General features: G+C 27.4%; 1 protein-coding gene across 11 annotated transcripts in view; it reads left to right on the forward strand.

The window, feature by feature from the left end:
- LOC122849913 (ephrin type-B receptor 1-B) overlaps positions 1–23695 on the forward strand; it is an 89137-nt gene that overhangs the window by 10123 nt on the left and 55319 nt on the right. For all 11 annotated transcript variants that reach the window (XM_044148825.1, XM_044148831.1, XM_044148829.1 and 8 more), the window contains exon 2: positions 19931–20001. The gene's annotated coding sequence lies outside the window, so the exon portion shown is untranslated. The remainder of the gene's footprint in view (positions 1–19930; positions 20002–23695) is intronic.

Genomic DNA, 23695 nt, shown 5'->3' on the forward strand with positions numbered 1-23695 from the left:
AATAAGAAAACGAAGCAAAGAAGAATAAGGCCGTGGAGGAAAAAAAATTCCTCGACTGATCCCGTTGGCACACGCTCGTTAATCGAGCCTCAAAGAGCACCCGGGTCTTGGTTCTGTTTGCTCAGGATCTTCAACGGGTGGCAAAGACACGAAACTTGCTAGTGTCGGTATACTCTTCTTCATTTTTTTTTCCTCTTTTACTTTATATTATTATTATTATTATTATTACTTTTTTTCTCATCACTGTAGAGGGATAAAGATTGGGGAAAAAATAAAAAATCAAAATCCCTTTTTCTTCATTCAGCTTCTTGAATTTTTTTAATTTTTATATTTTTTTTCTTGATATTACTTTTATTATTATCTTGAACACGATCATGTTATTCTGCCCTTCTTAAAATTTACCTTTACACCATTGATACAGCACAAGAATAAATATTTGTCATAAAAAAAAAAACAGCTGGTTGGTTTGGCTCACTCCAAAAAAAAAAAAAAAGTAAAATTATTCCCTCTTATATTAACTTGAAAATCCACAAATTTTCAAAATTCTTTTCTGTATAAAAAAAAAAGAAGAAGCAAGGAATATGGTCATACACTGAAATACTAAAATTTTTTTCCCTAAAATATATATTGGGCTTATCCAGACTTCCATTGTTTTCATCCTGAAAAACCCGTTCTCACGAGAATTCACAACGTAATACAGTCACACGAATTTTTTTTTTTTTTTTTGGGAAAAAAAAAGCAAGGGATTTACCAATAATGCAAATATTTTTCTTTAGCTATATTCAAGTGTTTATTTGAATTTATCATGACTATGTAAGCAATCACAGCGAATAAGATAAATATTTATATACAAAATAATATTAGACACCCTTCTCATGAGAACAAAATTTATTTCCCATATAAACCCTAAATTTTCTGTTACAATATTTATTATCCCTTATTAAATAAAGATAAAATTTTTCATTAAAATCATTGAGATAGTTAGAAAAAAAAAAAAATGTAAATGTTTAAAAAGTTTAACCAATAACCACAGGTGATTTATTTTTTGAGGTTCAACATGAAAAATTTAAAAAGAGTTTTTAAGTGTAGGCTTTACCTTGATCTGACCTCGGTAGTTGTGGCTATAGCTCTAGGGGTGTTCTAAAAAAAATAAAGCATTAAATAAAAAAATACATAGGAAAAAAGGAAAGTGGACATGATTTTTTTTCTTGATGGTCAATTTTGTGAACGAGCAGCAGTTGTGTCTTGTGTGTTATCCTGTGGTGGTTGATGACCATTGTTCCTGGAAAAACCTCTGCACAAATATACTGGACCAAATTTCACAGCATTAAGATGGTTCGATACGTGCGTGTGTGTGTCATACATGTGTTAGTTGTTTGCCCTTTTGTTGTGTACAAAATGCGATAGAAAAAAAAAAAAAGGAAAAAAAAAATATATATATCTCATCCAATGTGAATTGGAAAGTTGAGGTTGATAGAAAATTTTAAAAAGCCGATGAAACTGAGAGAGATAAAACTATGACAAATATCAACTGTTTGCAAAGATATTGAAAAAAGACAGGACATATTTATAAAGAATTTAGAATATAAACTGAAAGCCTCGTTGGCATTGTTGTTTGATGTTATATACACCATTGAAACTGTCTCACCGGATGTTTTTCGCGTTTATAATATATCTCGAGGGATTTTTTTTTTCCTTTTTTTTTTTCCTCATCGTTTTTACCCTCAACGTGACCTAAAACTCTGTGGATAATACTATTTCACATTTAATATTATGCTTTGTCGGATTGAGAAATAAAAAAAAAAAATCTATTCTTTTTAACACCTGGTATATTTTCTACGAGAATTTGTCAGCAGATATGTCAGTTTTCATTGAGAAAAATATAAAAATTAGTCTTCGCGCCCTCTGAATGACTCACTAATTCGACTTGAGAACAATTTTTTGCTCGGCTGATCTCCAACACATTCATTTCCTCCCCATGAAGAATAAGAAAAAAAATAAAATCTTCCTAAAATTAGCTTTTTATGCTTGATGGAAAATATAAAACACAGTGAATGTAAAAAAATAATAGTAACTGACAGAATACATACACCGGGTAAAATTTTTTAAAATTGTGCCAACTTGGCACAACGGCTTTCAGCAAATGAAAAATTGCTGGTTGAGTAACCAATATCCTCCAAGTTAAATAGAAAAAAAATATTTTAAAAAAATGCAAACAAGAGACGTTCACTCTCTAGATAGTTTTGAGTACAAGAAAAAAATAACAAAAATGAGTAAAAAAAAAAAATAATGTTGGCTTATTTTGTTGAAATGAAAATAGGCTGATGGTGTCATTGTCATATCCCTTGGGAATAAAAAAAAAAAAATAATAATAAATATCCAACAGTTACAAATCTAGTTGACACATACAATTCTACTTTTAATTCTAAAAAATTTTAACTGGTGATGTTTGACTGTCACCATCAACATAAATAAATTTATTTTTATATAGGTCAATAATATTTTTTTTTTTTTGTCATTTTCACAAAACTGTTAATTTTTATTATATTCTAAATATATAAATTTAAAAAAATAATTGTCAAATCATCACACTGAGATGTGTCAGTTAAAATTAAAAAAAAAAGTTAACACCATCAAGATAATAATTAATAATAAAAATAAAAAAATAATCCCTTAATAAATCATGAGTGTACTTGACTTCCGTAGCTAGTCAAAAATAGTTGTTGATATTTTTAAAAAATATATTTTTATATATATTCAGTGATTTCCTTAGGGCATGATAATTTATAGTGCCACCAATGGCAATGCAGTGACACAAAAGATTGATATTTATTACTTATACCTTCCTACCTACACTCATCAGTGTATCAACTGTGTTGAGATTAATGATTTACCTACCGTTTGTACATAAAATTATACATACACATTGCCAACACACACACACGTGTTTATATAAAATAATATTGCTTTAATAATTAAAAATAATAAAATATAAAAAAAAAAAGTGGAGAGAGGATATTTTAATACAGACACATCATGCATATGCATGTACATTTGTATGAATACACATTGAATGATTATTCATTTATATGCAAAACCCATCTCATCATAAACCTGGTAAATAAAAATAAATAAATTAAAAATATATGGATATAAAATAAACTTGTCATTTGAGTATGTTGACACCCAAGTTGATATGGTAATTGCAGTGTTGATAATTATTATGGTTTTTAATCAAAAAAAAAATTTCACTATAATATTTATTATATTTGTTTTTACATATTACATTTTCTCTTTTTTTTTTTTTGTTGATTTTTCATTTCGAGAATAAATAAATAAATAAATAAATAAATAAATAGATTTTTTTTTTCAATTAAATTTAAAAATATCCTCTCTTCAAGTTTTTTAAAAAATAATTTAAATAATAAAAATATTTTAATTTTTTTTAAAAATTTTTTTAACGTTTAAATTAAGTGCAATATCTTGGTAGCTTTGGTAGCCAGAACAGGAGCTGAAAATAAATGAATAAATAAAACAAATAAGATGAAAATAATAATAATAAAAAAAAAAGAGTTAGCGAGATTGAGCAGTCAATGTGATTTTCAAGTTGGTGTTTGGTATGGCTTGTTTTTAACAGAAAATAATCCAAGACGGTTACTTTTGAAATGTCTCAGATCGTCTTCATATCGGCGCGGCTACATTAGCCTTTGTAGATAGTGCTAAGTGCCTCTGGATATTTCCAGTCTTCCTAAGCTGATTCTCGACACACACGAGGATAAAAGTAACACACCATATTGGTTAAGACCAGTCATCCTGGCACGAGAGCAACCTCTACTTCGACCTTTATTTTTTATTTTTTTTTAAATTTTTCATCACGTATATTACAACTATTTTATTTTTTTATTTATATTTAAATTCAATTTATTTATATCTTAATTTTATAAATTTCTCTATATCAAATTTTCTGACTGACTCACAATTTTTATATAAATTTTTTCGTTTTTTTTTTTTGTCTCTCAATTCAGCTTGTTTTATTTTTTTTATTTTTTCTCAACTAAATAATTATCATTAGTCTCAGCTTTTATTCTCACTATTTTTTTTTTTTCATATTATTTAACAAAATTTGATTCATTTACCTAGACCAACAGACATTTAAAAAAAAAAAATTGTTATTATTTTAATAAATTAATGACTACATTTCGCTTTGGGTCATCAAGGAATTTGCGTGGCCTTCATAAAAGTGCGTTCTCTTCATTCTCCTTGTACTGATTACCCATCAGTGGTATTAACCAAAAAATCTCTTGGTGGTCAAGGAACTTTAAATAAAATATAAAAAATAACATTTATGATGAGTTAAGAAAAGAAGCCAACAAAGAAAACACGCAATTTTAAATCGTCACGCTCAAGATATACATCTTGTGTCTTTTGTTTTATATAAATAATAATGCTAAATTTATTTTTTTTTTATATTATTGCGATATTAAAATTGTGTGTTGGTTTTTTTTTTTATAATATATATATAAATTTTATTTATTTATTATAATAATATTTCGCTTAATTTGAACGCGTGGTAAAAGAGGCGCGCTTCGGGTGGGCACATATGTGCATGGGAAAAATGTAAGCCAATCAAGCCAACTGGCAATGAGCATAGCATACTAATGTGAAAGAGTGTGTACAAGTTGACCACGGCAACCAACTGCTGATGAGAGTTAAATAACTTACTGAGAAAGAAAGATGAAATTTTTTTTTTCTTATATTAAAAAGATTATATTTTTTTTTTTCATTTTTGTTTGATCTTTTCACTTGGAAAAGTGTGTGTGTGTGTTGTTGTTGTTGCTGCATGGTCAACCTGGTGACTGGTTGATTGGCTTTATGTAAAAAACTCTTTACCAACCCTCAACATGTTTTTTTTTTTATGCATGTATATGTATGGTAGTTGTAGTAGTACAAAAGTCTTGTTTATGTACATCAAGTATTTTATATATATACTTGCACTGTACCACCATGGTTTACCTTGAAAGCTTGCCACTAAAACTATCTTGTTCACGATCATCAACAATTTAAAATCATCTTTTTCATTCTTATAATATTACATACACTGCAATTCAACATGATTTTAATCGATTTTGATAATCATTTATTATTATTTTATTTAATTTTTATATTATCTATAATTTATAGTTGAACAAAAAAAAAAAATGAATAAATAAATTCCTGGAAGTAAAAAGAAATGAGGCTTATGGTTCAATGATTGGTGAACAACTTTAATGGTAAAAAATCATTATCATGATATATTATTGGGCTAATTAAAAAAATATCAATCAGAATTAAAATTTCTGCTTATTTTACCAAATGGCTTTGGATTATTTTTCCTGTGGTTAATATGCACATAATTATTAGGTTTTTTTTTTTTTTTAGAAATAATGAGTTTCCATATAAACTGGCAGTTAAAATGACTATTTTATTTTCTAGTTAGTATCTTTGTACTGTGAGTTATTAGAAAACTATAATATTTCGATTAACTGTTTAAAAATTCGTCAATTATGTACGTGTGTTTAAAAATTACCCAACTTTTACTAAAAAAAATTTAAATAAGTAGGACAATCGTCATTAAATTTTCACACAATACATATAATTATTTCACAAAAAGTTTAATTATAGCTTGTTAATTATATGAAAAAAAAAACAAATTAATATCTAAAAAAAAATTTGTATATTGTTGTTGATTTCTTTATATACATTTATTTATCATTTCGATTTGAAAAAAAAAAGGTTAACATGATGCAAGTTTGAATTGTGAAATATACAAGTGAGAGGTGTCTGGAAAGATGACTTAATTTCATATTTTTCTTCTATATATATGTTTAATTTAATTTTATAAATGTCGAGAATGAAATTATCGAGCTGTAACGTCAAAATAATGTTAATTACATTTTATGGCTTTTTAGTAACTTAATAATGTTGCGTGTATATTTTATACCGACTTAGATAACCTTTTTTATTTTTAACTGATAACTTGATATTTATGGTATACATAAATACAACTACCATACATTTATTTTAATATTTTAATATAAAAAATATAAATAATAATTTTCATAGATTGAAATGTATATGTCTCGTTACGTATGAATAAGCACTACAAATAATATATATATCTATATATAAAAAAATATTAGTCACCTTGCACTGAAAAAAGAAAAAAAAAAAGAAAAAAAAAATTCTTTTTACTGTCCCAATCTACCATCTCAATATTTTTCCAAGACTTCATCCAAGCAAATGGATAAACAGACAAGACCTCCATCAGGCAAAACTTCCAATTTTTTTTTTACATTTTTTTTTCGTACATTCTCTCTCGTCTTTCAACTTTCTCGTCATGTTATAAGTGTATATATGTATGTGTTTCTTCACCATCAATAACCATTCTATTTTAATCTCTCTGTTTGCACGGTTAATTTTTTTTTTCCGCATGTACATTGCTTGATATTTATTTAGTATAGATATATTTAAAAAAATTCAAAAAAAGTTTATGATACCTTGAACTAGATTTCATAGCGATTAAATTCATACAAAATATTTTATTAATATTATTATTATTGTTATTAAAACAAGGGGATGAAAAGTTGGGTAATATTTTTTAAATTAATTCATCAATTGTCGTTTGTTCAATGAACGAGTTTTAATATCATACTGATATATAATTTTGCATTACAATGGGGATTGGTGTGAGAATGTACATATTGATGTGTGTATGTGTACTTAAAAAGGGAAGATAAATAAATTTATTATGTGATTTTAAACCAGCAAATTGTTCAAATATATTTTTTTGAACTATTGTTGTATAATATGTACAGTATAATTTCAAGCGTACTTTGTCAAATAAACAAACATGCTGTGTCCATGTGTATTGTGTGTTTGAATTAACTAATATTTAAACCGTCAATTTTATTTGTACATTAAACCACATATTTAACATATTTAAATAACTTGAATATTTTATTATTTTTAACAAGTATTTATAACATTGCACTGCTGCTGGAGGTGAAAAGAGCATGAGTGCCATTTTTTTTTGCTTTTTTTTAAAATGCTATTTGACGCACCATGGTTTTTTACCTTTTAAATATAGGCTTTTTATTTTGCTAGATTTTTTTTATGACAAGTATATAAAATATCATGGTATGGTGTGTTTAAAATAATATATTAAACTTAAATTTGTCAGTCATTATTCATGTGTGAAAGATCATCATTCATGAACAATAAGTTTAAATAAAATATACGTTAAAATTCCTGTTGACGAGACACAATTTGTAACAATAAAATGAATAAAAATACAAAAACGTATGGTTCAATTTGTCTTGAGTTGTATCATACGCATGTTGAATATATAAAAATAAACAAATGTTAAATTGACGACAAGGAAATTGGAAATACGATGAAAATTGTTATAAATCAGCAACAAAATTTGTGTCTGTTTGGTTCTAAATTTCAATTTCCTATGTAGTTTGTTTTTACAAAGTAGTATATAGAAATAAAGAGAGAAAAAGATAGATTAAAAAAAAAAAATATATATAAAAGCTATATATACTCAGACACGCGTGCGACACCTCCAAAAACAAACATTGTTAAAAAATTGAAAAGACAGCAGCACCCTGTATGTGCAGCAATAAACGATACATACTGGTGTTGAAATGAAAAAAAAAAAAAATAATTTTTTTAAAAATAAAATATTAAGACAAGTACAAAATTAAAGACAAAAAAAAAAATATAAAAAAATAAGACAACGTTGTAGACACACACATAAACGGAAGAGAGGGACAAACTTGCTCATAAAAGTCAGTTTGTTTTTCTTATTGGCATTTTATTTTCCATTTTTTTTATTTAACTCTTTTATACATGTGTTTTTTTATTATTATATATATTTTTTATTAGATAAAAAATAAAAAAAAAAAACGCCAGGATGTGTATGAAATATAAAAAACAAAAAAAATTTTATTCAACGGTTAAAAAAATTTTTTACTCTGAAAAAGTATTATGTATTTTCTTATTTTCACGGGTAAAAATATATTTTTCTTTATTCATTGCGCCTACACTTTTATTTATATAAAATATACATAGTAAAAACTCCGGGGAAATAAATGTATGCGCAATAGAAACTCGACAAATTGACCGAGGGACTTGGTATTCTCCCACAAGTCGTTCGGCGTGTTAGTTGGTTGGGGATGATAGTCAAAAGGAGCTGTTAAAAAACGACCCTTCAATATGAAAAAAAAAAAAATAAGATATTATATAGACAAAGATAAAATTGAAGAAGAAAAAAAAATATATTTATTTTATATATTTTCAAGACAAGGAAAAATTTGAAAAACCTTTGTAAAATTTCTTTGTGTTTTCAAGAGTAAATTTAAGGTGCGCACACGCAAAATGGCGAGACGCATCGATTGCCTCAAATTCTTATTCTTTTTCTATTATTTTTTTTTATTTGACTCCCCAAATAAGTCAGTATTCTATGTATGTCTCTTATTTTTTTATTTTCAAATTCACTCGCCCCTTTGTCGCCATCATTAACGCTTCGTTTCATCCTGTTAAGGGTGCCACCTCTCTTTCAATTTTTTCTCTTCTCTTATTATAACTATTATTATTGTTATAATTATTTCAACTCGTTTGCATGAAAATGAGAGCTTTTTTATTTTGCAACAGATATAAAAAAATAGGGCTGATTATTCTAGCTCTCTCTACATAATCTAAGTAAATTGACGCAAAAAAAAAAAAAAAGACGCCACAAAGGCAAGATTAAATGTTCAATTTTAGAGTCGTTATATTCAAATAACATTATTCATTGTTGAGTTAAAATTTTGATGCTTATATTTATATATATTACAATGTCTATAAATTATACACCCTTTTTATATTTATTTTTATATTCTAAATGTTTTTAAATTATAGTAGACAAAAAAAAAAAAAGTAAAAGATATTTCAAGACTTTCTATTTATAATGGTAATTTAATTTAAAAAAAAAATTAAACTTTTTAAGATTGTTTGTAAATACATAATACTTGCTCTATGTACAATGATAGTTTATTACTCAAGTTGATGTATAAAACTTTTACTTAATATTCCAAAGGAATTATATACCCTTCAGCTTAATTTTCAAAGATTTTACATTCAAAAATATTGATTGAAATCGTGAGATGTATTTAAAGGATTTTAGTATATATGCATACTTGCAAAAGTACTTGAATAAATTTACTATAAAGATTCTTGAAATTTTGTATTACAAGAATTTTCATCAAGTAACTCCTTATCGAAAAAATAAATAGATTAAAAAATCATGAAAAAATTAAAATTATTTGATGATCAAACTAGTAAACTACCAAGTTCAAATCAACATGAATCTTGAATTAATTTTTGATTCATCTTACTGAACCCCCAATAAAGAAACAGATCAAAAAAATAAAAAAAAAAAGGTTAAACGTCAAAGTCCAATAAGATTGCTTAAAGCTATATAGTAAAAAATTTAAAATAAATTATAAATTCATGGGATATATATAATAAAAAGTATATACTTTAAGTATTTAAATAATCATGAAGATTTTGTTAAATTGGTGGGGTAAAATTGGACGAGATTTAATGCAGACGTCTGTGCATTATTGAGGTGTCCCGATAAGCCCAACACGATCCTTCACAAGTATCTGCATTATTCAGTGCATTAAATTCCCGGGTTTGTGGTTAAGATGGATATAAAAGTATATACACACAGCGAATCTCTTATAAAAAAAAAAAACAATATAGTAGTAGCAAGAGGAGAAAAATAAAAAAAAAAGAAGAAGAAGAAGCAAAAGTAGAATTTCTCTAGAGGGTCGTATAAGAGATCTTTAAAAGCGTCCTTGGTCGATTTGAAGGTTATACTGGTTGGTTAGATATACGATGAGGCTCGATGAATCTTATATCGTTCCCTTGTGGCCTCTTCTATTATTTTTCTTTATTTTCACAAATTTTCAAAGAGCATATACACCTTATATAATATACCTTTCCCTTTCACCAAGGCTTTTGCCCTTGGTTGTTTTTTTTTTTTTTTTATATATATATTTTTATTTTTTGTTTAGCCCTAAAGCTTGAGATTTGTAACCAACCCCTAAAGTGCACTTTCGTGTATATGAAACGAGAGAGGCCTTTGAAAATGTCTCAATTGCTTCTCTTATTTCTGGAGCTTTTTTTTTTTCTCCTCATTTTTATTTATTTTCTTATTTTACTCATTGCATCTATATATATTATACATTTTGACTATACAATTTAAATGCGTGTTTGAAAATCACAGATGATAATGAAAAAGTATTTAAGAATGAGTAAATTTCTGCTTTTTTTTTCATTTGAATAAATTTATGGTGAGGTTCAAGGTGATAGTGAAGAATGACAAGGGAATGTTTCAAACGACATGGTCAATGTTTTTACTCGTACAGATATATGCTATGGCTTGTGGTGGTATTTTAAAAGGTTCGATTTGTCATAGTTTTGTTGTTGTCATTTTAATATTGATACTGTGTGTGTGTGTGTATGTTGGATAAAACTAAACCTATGCCACCCGGTAGCACACAAACCCGTTAATTGGTTGACAACAAGTCTGAATGATATTTAAAACCAAGTGTGCTTGTAAATAAATATATATATCCTTTTTTTTTCTTTTTTTTTTTTGATTTTTGTCGTATTTTTTTAATTAAATATTTAAATAATATATTATTTTTCAATTTTTGTCATTAATTATCATTAAATCTATAATTTTGATAAAATATAAATTTAATTTAATTTTAAGCTAATGATTATTAAATAAAAATTTAAAGAAATTAATTTATAAAAAAATTTAATAATTAAATTTTAAAAATGTAAAATTTATAAAATTTAAGACGTGAGTGTTTATGTGTGTGCATTAACGGAATCAGAATCGCGCATTTTGACGAGAGTATATAATTAAATATATGAGAATTGCTGAAAGCCAGTATATTAATTTTTATTATTTTTTTCTTTCTCGATTTTATCAAGTTGGCATTGCACATACACACACACACACATAAATATATAATTCATATTTCCCTTTTTGTTTTAACATCAAGTTTTTGGTATCATCAAACTTGCAATATCTTTGTCTTGAACACGTACCGGGTGCACTTTCTACAAAGGCGTTTGTATACCGTCAACTTAGTTCTTCATTTTCTTTATAATCATCATATTTTTATCTTCTTCTTCTTCTTTTTCTTCTTCATGTTCGCTTTGCTCCATGATCATGAAGCACGATCAACGATGAGAGACTCTCGCGCATTTTATAAAGCCTTTTCTTTCTTCTCTATTCATTCTTCATGTATTTTTTATTTTTCATTTTCTCTTTCTTTTTTTTTAATTTTTTCGTTTTTTTTTTTACCCTCTTGCCCCCTCGTAATTGGCGTGACACGCTCACGATGATCGAGCTGAGAAACCGCAACCGGCGTTCTTCTTCTTCTTCTTCTTCTTTTTATTTTTTTATTATTTTTCTTTCTATCTTTGTCTTTTGTCCCTTGGTTACTTGCCGATCTTACATTTTCAACTACCACCACCATCACCATCATCACCACCGTACCGAAGTTTATATATCCAGGGCCATTGGTTTTCTCTCTGCGGGCTTCTCTTGGCAGTCAGAGTGGCGCGACAACAATGCACATCCCAGTCAAGACGAAAAAAAAAAACCAAATAAATATAAATGAAAATAAAAAATTTACGCTGGAGAGTACGTCGAACTGTGTGTAATATTATATTGTATACTTGATATGTTGCTGTGTGTGTGTGTGTATGTCGAATGGTGTGGTTGAGGAAGATTGGTTTTTGAGTCGTAAAAAACCTCTTCGTCGAATCGACGAATGAATGATAATGTATATACGACTTTTTCAATGCTGAATGTGCAAATGCATGTTAGAGTCCCAAAGGACTTTTACTATATATAAAAACCAAAAGTTCTTTATTAAATGCCACATCACCATATCAATTTTTAAACAATTTGAAAAAAAAAAAAAAAATATTATATTAACTACATTGTGTAGAGTGATTACAAAATCATATCCTCCTATGATTATATTATTAACTCAATGTTATTTAAATTATTCAAATTTATTAACTTAATATTCTTTTTAGTATTTTTTTATTTTATTTTTTCAAGTCAAAATATTAACGTAACGAATGGATTTACTATGTTCAAGCTATTATTAATTTTTTCAAAGGCTGTAGTTTATTTATTATTTTTTATATTTGAATTGAAAAAAAAAAAAAATATATACGTGTTTAAATTATACAGCATGTTTTAAAATTTACAAAATTTTAAATATTTTAACTTGATGTATTTTCTAAAATTATTATACATGCGGTTAATTATTTTATTTTATTTTTGTAAATGATACCAAAAATATTATTGAATAAACATCTGTTACATCAATATATCACAAATGACAATTGAAACCCACCAATAAATTGAAAATTGTATTGTATAAATAAACTCTTTTGTATTATTTACAATTCAGTGACAAATCAATTTGACTGACTTTAAAAGCGTTCCATCTGTTGTTGTTGCAAGACAATAAATAAATCTTGATTCAGTAGGGCATCATTGTGGTGATTGTTGAATTTATATAAGCACATTCATTCAGTACACACATGATGAATAAAAATAAGATAAAATGTCTCAGTAAAATAGCAGATAAAAGAAGAATTTCATTGCTACTGAGAGAGAGTGTGGCATGAAATATCTGGCAACAACCATCGACGTATCATTATGCCTTATTACCTCTCAACAAAAATTACACGTTATTATCTTGTATTTTACGTATATACCTTGCCGAAAATTTTTATTCTGCCTTTAGTTATTTTTTATTTTTCATCATCAGCAATTTTTTATAATAATAAAACAAAAAAAAAAAAAAAAATACACTTGCTGCAGCGATATACAAAAGCTAGATCAAATTTTCAATGGAATGTATATGGTATAAAAACTGTTGAACATGATGATGAAAATTATTGAGAATAAAATCAACTGATTACAAATGTTTATGTCCAAAATAAAATTTATTACTTATATATCGAGTGAAAGTGACCAATATATCTCGAGGTTTTAGAAATAAAATTACGTAAAATAAATGCGCAATTACATTGTCCTTCAAGAAAACAAGGAAGGAAATAGTAATTAGAAAAAGAGCATATACCTTTTCCCTGTTTATATACAGTATTATTAATACAAATCTTACATATTTATTGAGTGTGTGTGTGTGTGTGTGTATAATATGTCCCGGATCCTTCGTGGGAACGTTGTCAGTCTTCGTTAGAGGGGGCTACAACTCAAGTGGGATCATTCAAATGGAATGAAAAGCTCTGTAATATTTGAGCACCTTCAAAGCCACTATCTGTGTTATAAGACCCTATAAAGGGATGATGTGCTTGAAGTAACAACATATATATAAGTACAATTCAAAAAGTAATAGTCTAAAAATCATAGGGTAGTTTTGTATGTAACTTTTTAAATCATTGCTCTCTTTAACACACATTTAAAGCATCTTTTAGTCATGACAATGCTTTTATATATTATCACATTAAATGCTAAACGATCAACGTCTGTTTTCCTTCAATGAAATTTCACATATTATATATTTACTAAGTGCAGTACATATGCTTATCTCTTTTAGTCTTCAAACTAAGATATACATGAAAATTAAATTAAAATTTTTTATTTTTTTCAAATGATAAATTAAAAGCATTATGAAAGATTGAAAAATAGTTTATATGTTTTTCGAATAATAGTGATGAGTTGATGATTATTAAACGATGAAAATTTAACGACGTGAAAGAAAAAAAAAATTGTTTTCAAAATATCGAGTGGACAAGTCGTTGACATATGGTAAAGCCTGATGTGTGTCTCCAATTTTTTGGATTCAGGCATGTCATCACCTGCTACTAGCTGATGCGGTCTTTTTTTTTATATATATATATTTATTTTTTTACTTTTTTCATGTCACCATATTATTCTTTTTGTTCGGTACAAGTCATTAAAAATCCATTAGTTGTTTAAAAATACTAAATAAAATAAAACTCAAACAAGCTGCAAGTAAATTTTTTTTCTTTCTTCAAAATCTTACAAATAAAAATAAAAAACAACCAATCATCACCTGACAATGGTGTTTAACGGTAAAACATAGAATTTAAAAAAAAAATTTATTAAAAAACATCACAAGACAGACATATTTGTAAGGACAAAAAAGAAAGAAAAAAAAAGAGTCTAACACTACACCAAGTGTATAATGTATATATACGGTGATGCTTCTCTGATCACTGCAATCCGGTGTCAGACTTAATCACTGTGATTCGCATGAAACACATACTCTGTATGAACACGATAAAATAGTAGTATATATCCACACATATATATCTATAAATGTTTGTAGTGAAAAAGGAAGTGCGGCAAGGCCGAGGTTAACGAGGCAAAAGTACATGTACAACCAACAACAACATCACTCTGTACATCAAGCCATATACTATTTTTCTTCTTCATATACACCAATAATAATAATAATATTTAAGTTAAATATAAAAAAATAAAAAATTCCATCAGTTGTCAAAAAAGTTGAAGCTTAAAAATACTGCATATATGTACTAATGAATTGCAAGTCATTAAATTTACTAGAGGGTGATTTAAAACAACGCCCTAATTTAACTTAGTCATTTATTTATTCACTCACTCACTCAGTCATTTTTATATATGGATATTTTGTGTATGAGCAATGTAAGCTTCCTTTGGGACATACTTATACTAAACTATTCATGTATAGTTGGCATACTAGATACCAAAGACATGCACATAGTGGTCATACAGTCACATACGTTAACAAATACACGCGTGCATATATATATTGACAAGACTAAACCAATCACACGGGAATAATTTAGGGTAGTTGCAGAAGAGGATGTGTTCATCCAGCGAGATACGCTTAGTTTGAAACCCCGCGAGCTATTCTGATTCATCAGGGAATACTGACATTGTGTCTATATGTCCATGTGTGCATGCATGTTCACGTATAGATGAGAGCAACACCGTATGTCATGGGACTGAAAACTACCTGCTATATCTACAACAATGACTCCCTTCTATTTCAAATTTATATATATATATGTATCCTGTCTCATTCGATTTATCCACTTTTAAATTATTGATGAAATAAAAAAGGGGTTTGTAACAAAGGATCAGATCCTATAAAATTATACATCATGTAGAAAAATAAACGTTGCGTATTTGGATAATATCCTGGGCAATTCATATAATCGTGATAAAAAAATAAAATGCATGAGATATTTTTCTTCAAGAGGATTGTGGTGTACATACAGACTTTTGTAGATTTTTTATTTGTACAAGTTTCATATATATGAATCAAAAAAAAGTTTTTATTTTTTTTTCTTTGTTAGAGAATGTAGGTATGTATTTTGTTGGAAGATATGACTTGAATAAAACTGGGTTGAAATAATGGAGAAAACTCGGGCAAAGGAAAACGAGTAGGCCATATGGTAAAGATTTTTTTTTTTTTTTTTGATGCATATAACTTTCTAGGACTTGTGCTTTTATATGTTTTTATGATGAATGTTGATATATTTTTATTTACACAACAAGGAGAAGAAAAATATAGAAAAGAAAAAAGTGTTGAGCTGTGGCACCCTTGGTTGACATAGTGTATGGGTTCTGCCAGTTTTCATTCTATTTGGGAAAATTATGAGGCATATGATAGAGTCTCCAGAAAGTATATTGAATTTGTGTGTGGGTGAATGTTAAATTGAAATAAAAAATAAATATATAAAATTAAATTTTGTGTGTCATCGATAAGGAAATATATAAAACCAAAGTTATCTATATTTACAAGATTACACAGTCATATAAATCTTTTATGAAATTTATTTTTTTATTTATTTTTTTGTGTGTTTGGTCAAAAGTATCTGGAATTTTCTCGTGTGACAAATTATCACGAAAACTTTGAGTGCCAGTTTCAATCGTTGACCACTTTGACTTCCTCTTTTTTAGGCACGTGACTTAAATTCAAATGACATGTTTATATTTTTTTTTTTTTAAATTTATTCCTTTTTTTCTTTTTTTTTTTTTTTCTATTTCTCATGTTTTGATAAAAATTTAATATATGTATAAAAGGTATTCTCTAAAAGATACCATCAAAATAGAAAGAAAAATTTTATCTCAAAAAAACTAGTGAATAAATAAAATTCAAACGTCTAAATAAACTTTTCTATTATTTTTTTGATTTTTCAATCATTTTAAAGTCATTCTTAAAAAATCATTAAAAATTTTTCACAAAAAAAACAATTGTCCGACCAAATAGTGACTATATCCACTGAAATATATTTTTTAAAAAATCTTGTTAATTTGATTATTTATTTCAGTATAAATAAAATAAAATATAAAATTATTGCTGAATAAGAAACAAGTACATAATATATTTATAATTGAAAAAATAATAATAAATAATAAATCATGATATTCTTGATGGTGTTGAAACAAAAGAATAAAGTTTATCGGTGTGACTTGAAATAAGAAGCCAAGTTTATAAGTTATAGTGTAGCATGAATTCTTTTGGCATTTAAAATATACATAAGATATTATATGGTTACATATAAAAAGAGTGTGTATATATATAGTTGCATGTATACGAATAAAGGGGGAACCGATGAAAAACGAGAGTGACCGAGAGAGAATTGCGGGAGCAATGGTGATGAGCCACGAGGTTGTATATAAGAATCGCGTGTCTGATCGGTGATGATCACCCAGCGGGGGTGAACTCGACCATTAGCTTATCGTCGAGTGTCCAAAGGTAGTTGTTGTTTTTGGTATTGGTATTGGTGTGTGTATACATTTGAAAATATATTCATGTTGGTTTACCCAATTTAACATACACTGAAAAAACAGACTAATTTAAGAAAAAGTTGGCATTAATAGAAGTTTTCTTCAAACAAAAAAAATGGATTAAAATTAATAAAAGTTGATTTGGATTGAAAAAAAGACTCTTAATCCAAATCATAAAACTTTGAATCATGAAAAACGTCTTGGTTCAAAAACAAATTGCAATTTATTTTTTTAGAAGTATACTTTGGATTATGAACAAATGTCTTGGACCGAGACAAACTGTTCATGTTTTTAGAAGTATACTTCTTTTGGATTATGGATAAATCTATGTCTTGGATCGTGAGACGAACTGTTCATGTTTTAGAAGTATGCTTCTTGGATTATGGATAAATGTGTCTTGGACCGAGACAAACTGTTCATGTTTTAGAAGTATGCTTCTTGATTATGAACAAAAAGTGTCTCGGTTCAAGACATATTGTTCATGTTTTTAGAAGTATTCTTGAATTATGAATCGATATGTCTCGTTCAAGGCAATATTGTTTTATTTATGAACATTTATTCTCAATAGGATTGAAAATAAAAAATTTTTCAATTACAAACTTGTAATTTGTAATTTTTTTCCTGCATCTTTTATTTTATAATTTTTCTTCCTACATTTTTATTTCCATCGCGGGACCCGAATCCCATGACCGTAAAACCTATCTAATCTAAACTCTGTGCCTTAGCTCGCTTAACCACGGCGCGATATAAACGGGAAGTTATTTGTATTACTTTAGTGACAAGATATTTTTTTTTCAAATTTATTACATGAACAAATGAACTAAAACTACCACGTATCAATTTGTATTACTTTTAGTACTATTGTATTATTTTATGTTTTCTAAATTTTATTAAACATTTAGATAACATTTTATCATTATTATTATTTAAGAATATAAACAATTTAAATGCTAGTATTTTGAGTCGATTCAATATTGACACATTTTGTATTTTAATAAATTAAATTTAACATTTATTTGATTTAATTTATTTTTAGAATGTACTGATATAAAACTTAAAAAAAATAATACATTTTTTTCAATTTTCGATTATAATTTAGTTTTTCTTTACAGTCAGTAAATCTTAAATCTTTCAATAATTCTAACTATAATATTATTGTTGTTTATATTCTTAAATAATAATAATGATAAAATGTTATTTATATGTTTAACAATTATTTGGAAAACATAAAATGTTTCGATATAACAAAAGAATGATATTATAGTAATTTAATAATTAATTATAAAAAAATATATATATACGTGTAGTTTCAGTTCATTTGTATAATAAATTTTAAAAAAAATATCTTGTCACTAAAGTAATACAAATAACTTTCCGTTTCCATATCGCGCCCGTGGTTAAGCGAGCTAAGGCACAGGTTTAGATTAGATAGGTTTTACGGTCATAGGTTCGGGTCCCGCGTTAGGTAAAAAAAAAAAAAAAATTGTAGGAAAAAAAATTATAAAATAAAAATTGCAGGAAAAAAAAAATTACAAATTACAAGTTTGTAATTGAAAAATTTTTTTTATTTTCAATCCTATTGAGAATAAATGTTCATAAATAAAAACAATATTGCCTTGAACCGAGACATATCGATTCATAATTCAAGAAGAATACTTCTAAAAACATGAACAATATGTCTTGAACCGAGACACTTTTGTTCATAATCCAAGAAGCATACTTCTAAAAACATGAACAGTTTGTCTCGGTCCAAGACACATTTATCCATAATCCAAGAAGCATACTTCTAAAAACATGAACAGTTCGTCTCGATCCAAGACACATTTATCCATAATCCAAAAAGTATACTTCTAAAAACATGAACAGTTTGTCTCGGTCCAAGACGCATTTGTTCATAATCCAAGAAGTATACTTCTAAAAACATGAACAGTTTGTCTCGGTCCAAGACACATTTATCCATAATCCAAGAAGCATACTTCTAAAAACATGAACAGTTCGTCTCGATCCAAGACACATTTATCCATAATCCAAGAAGTATACTTCTTAAAACATGAACAATTTGCCTTGGACCGAGACACTTTTGTTCATAATCCAAGAAGTATACTTCTAAAAACATGAACAGTTTGTCTCGGTCCAAGACACATTTATCCATAATCCAAGAAGCATACTTCTAAAAACATGAACAGTTCGTCTCGATCCAAGACACATTTATCCATAATCCAAGAAGTATACTTCTTAAAACATGAACAATTTGCCTTGGACCGAGACACTTTTGTTCATAATCCAAGAAGTATACTTCTAAAAACATGAACAATTTGTTTTGATCCAAGACGTTTTTTTCATGATTCAAGAAGTTTTTTATGATTTGGATTAAGAAGTCTTTGTCTCAATCCAAATCAACTTTTTCTTAATCCAAATCCATTTTTTTGCAAGAAGAAAACTTCTATCTGACAGAAGTTTTTTTTTTCAGTGTACCAACTTACCATAAGAACAGACTAATGAAAGAAAACGTGTGGCATGCTAAAAATAAGATAGAAAATCAAAGTAAACAAACAAAAAATTAACAAAATAAAAATAAATAAAAGAAAGCTGTAGAAGAAAAAAAAAAAAGCAAGTTGGCTGGTGGTCGTCGGGTGGCAAACTGATTAGAATCCATATAGCGTGGTCTTCTTTCACCTACTCTTCATGACCTCTCTTGCAATCTTATTTTATTTTCTCAGTTATCCTCTTTGCTAAATCCCTCGAGGACTTAAATCGCGTGCCAAGAGTTTTGACTTTTTTATTTACTACATACTCTTGTTGTTGTTAATATATATGTACACACATCTCATGTCCACGTGTTACGTATATACTCATCATCATCATCATCACCCACAATTGCCCACCCAGGTAGAAATTTAAACTTGATTTGACGTCGATGTCCAATGTTGAATTTGATTAAAAATAATTTCAACGTTGAAAATAATTATAAATTATTCAATTGCAATTAGGCCAATCATTTAAATTATTTTATTTTATTTATTGTTACAGATGATATATGAATTTCAATGGGACAAACCAATGACATCAATCTAAAATTTCCATCATCAACTGTAGTCAAGGTGAGTTTATCAAATTTATTTATTATTCTTAAATAAAAGTAGATTTTACATTTTAAAAAAATATGATGAATTTATATCCAATCAGCGAGTTAATAACATTTTTTTATAGTTCTCTTTGTCTTGTTAAAATAATTGTTCATCTAGTAAATAAAATTGGCTACAGTTCAATATCCCATTTGGCTTTTTTGGCTGATTTTTTAAAATGTCATTTCACAAATACAATATAAATTTTCTCTGTATTATCATCAATTTAAGCACACACCCTAATTCTCAATGCTGATCAATTGTAAGATTCATTTTGAACCACATGAACCAATTTCTTTTTTTGTTTCCTACTATTAACGAGGGTTCAAATATTGGTCTTTTGATCCCACCCTTAATTCCAATTTTAGAAATCAGCTCATTTGTTTTTCTCCTATACCAGTGTGTATGTATTAAATTAAATAAATTCATATAAAAAAAAAAGAAAAAATACGACATACAAGTTTTCAAGTATAAAACGTCAATTCTGTTTGAATGAAATGATGCGTGTTCTCGTTTACCAGCTAATTGGGAACCTGGGAAATCGATCCTGCGGGCCACTTGCCTTGCATGACATGTACACAAGACTGCCGGTCTTTTGCTCGCTTTCACAGTGTGTGGTACCCTGAAGCTTTAACTATATAATACACCAATCTAAATGTCTTATAGTTATAAAACTCCATGCAGTATATAAAGTCTACATAAACACATACACATATATATATTTCATACACGTACTTAATACTTATCATAATAATGTTGGTAAAATTTTATATATATATTTATTTATTTTTATAATTTAACGTCTGTTGCCAGGTCATGTATGTGTTATTGCTTATGGCATAGTCGTGTGTTATTTTACTTTTTTAAATATATATTTGATTTTGATTCGTGGTTTATGTGTGTATTGTATGTGTGTGAGTGGGTTATGCATTATTTGCGGCTATACTTTCACTGACTGGAATGAAGTTGTGAAATAAACCTAGGCATACTCACCTGCGAGTCGAGGAAAAAGTAGATGAGTGGTATAACTACAACTACAACAACTGCTACTGCTAGCTAGCGATGTTGTTGTTGTTGTTGTTGTTCACCAAGTCGACGCATAATGTAAAATTTATTTTTTCTTTCAACATTTTTTTTAATGATGAAATACCTGTTCTGGCGGTGGTTCAAATATATACGAATGGTATTTATGATTTTAATTGTTCTCAGCAAGAATAAAAGAAATGAAAAAAGTGAGAGAGAAGAGGAGAAAGATGAATTGATCAAGTTGGAATAAAAAATTCTTTTTTTTTTTTTTTTTTTTTTTTGGAAGAGAAATACTCCTAGACGGTGTGGTGAAAAAAAAATGAAGAAAAAAAAAATCCTATTATTATTTTTGCTCACTCGTTGGTTGTGAGATGGTATTTGTAAATTCAAAGGGTCCCAGTCCGACCTAAGCTTAAAATCTTCTCTTGGATATTTGGCTATGCAGGCTGAATGTTGATATATATATAAAGTGAGAAAGTAATAATAAAAACATGCAAATAAGAGATGGAGAATTTTGTTAGTGGTAGAATTTCTATATACATTTTTTTTTATTTCTCCTTCCATCATTTTAAAATGATATAAATTCAAACGACGTGGTCTTAAATTCATCGGAAATAGAATTTGTCTCGTGGCTGTCTTGTGGTTTTAGCATCGTACTTTAGAGTATGAGTAAAATGATAAATATATATACATTAAAGTAGGGGTGACAACGGCCTCCCCCAATGACATCAAAAGAAATGAAAGAAAGTGGAAAATATATATTGAAATGGCACCAGCATTGCCAGTGGCGATTTAACGAAAAAAAAAAATAATAATTCTTCAATTTTCTTTTTTTTTTTTTTTAAATTGTTTTTTCTTTTAAATTTTTATTTTTGGTGGTGTATATACTCCTTCCGTTACTCATTTAATGTGTCTTTTTATTTGTCATTTTTATAGGGATATATTTACATATAATATATAAACGGAAATGAGAAATTCAAGATGAATATTATATTTACAATTTTCTACTTTTTTTTATTTCAAATATACACACACACACATACATCTTCATTATAACAATTTTTTTTTCTCTATAATTATTTAGCCCTATAATTTGCCCTTTAAATATCATGTATTAAATTAATTTTTCGAAAAATTCATTCATAAAATTTGTTTGGTTTCTTTTTTCAATATTCTATATCTAGTGTAAAAAAAAAAAAAAATACTCAAAGGGCGGTTAGATATATTTATAAAGAAAATAAATAAAAAATCCTTATTTACAAAATTGTGATGGTAGTGAAATAAATCCGCGGGCGGATGGTCTTAAATTTGCCGGAAATAGAATTTGTCCCGGAGGCTACTGTGGGTTTGTGTTATATATATTTTGTCTTGTATTTTCTTCCCTCTTGAATCTTCCTTTTTATTTCTCTTGAAGAAAACAAGTTGTGGATGAAAATAAAAGCAAACAACCGGAAGATTAAAATGAGATATATAGGATGAGTGTAACATAGATTGGTTGTTTCTTTGATGAAACTAATGATCAAGAAAGACAAAAAAAAAAAAAAAAATATATATTTTAGGGAAATAAAAAAAAAAAGGACAGTTGGGAAACTGGTGTTAGTTTGTAATAACGAAATCCCCATGTGACTTGAAACGGTTATGATTATCTATTCGTCGGTAATAAACTATCCAAAGTCATAAATAAAAAATAAAAAATAAAATTAACTTACATGAGACAGTTGCTGAAGCAAATGCAATGTCCCTAGAGACTAAATTTTAATTTCCCTTTTTTTTTTTTCCCTACACATTGATTTATTTATAAATAAATTGGAGAAGGGACTGTAGAAATTTCTTCATACTGAGGTTAAGACACTTGGCAAATCATCATTAAAGATGTGAAATTTTTTTCCCCTTATTTTTTTTTAGGGAAATATAAACAATAGAAAATTAAAATTTACTAAAAAATATATGACATGATGCACTGAATAATTAAGTCAAGATGCAGTGTCAGAGAAATATATTTTTTCTCTAGCAAAAATAAACATTGGGTTTTTTGTAAACTTGAGTTATCACTCGAGGATGCTAAGTATCAGAAGTATATCTGATGTTTTTATTATTATCATTATTATTATATAACCCCAACGGGTAAAAAAAGAAATGAAAGAAAATTCTTCAGCTGATAATATTGTAGTGTCGTTTCTCTTGGGAGAACACGTGACTGGAGTTTTTGAAAATGGTAGCTTGAAAAAAAAAATCTTAAGACTTGACGAAATAAAAAAAATGAAATAAAAATTGAAGGAGCCAACAAGCTACCAAGATGAGAGATGTAAGAAGAGTTCTCAGCATTGGAGAAAATTAAAAATAAAAAAAAGTAAAAAAAGTATTAGAATAAAAATGAGGGAAAAAAAAAAAAATTAGAGTAAAGAATGAAAGAAAGGAAAAGAGGGTTCAAGGAGACTCCTTTCCAAATTTTTCAGAAGCCTTTTGGATACTTGAAAGGTATATATATATAAAAGGGCCAAAATTCAAAAAAAAAAAAAAAAATTTGCAAGCTCGTGGAGTTGCCAAGGGTCTTTGCCCGTTGAAGATGTTGTATCCCCTCTTTAATTTTTTTTACCTACCTACTTGACTACTTCTATCGTTGCCACACGTATACTGCACCAAC

The sequence above is a fragment of the Aphidius gifuensis genome, linkage group LG2, assembly GCF_014905175.1.
Source record: "Aphidius gifuensis isolate YNYX2018 linkage group LG2, ASM1490517v1, whole genome shotgun sequence".
Classification (NCBI taxonomy): Eukaryota; Metazoa; Arthropoda; class Insecta; order Hymenoptera; family Braconidae; genus Aphidius; species Aphidius gifuensis.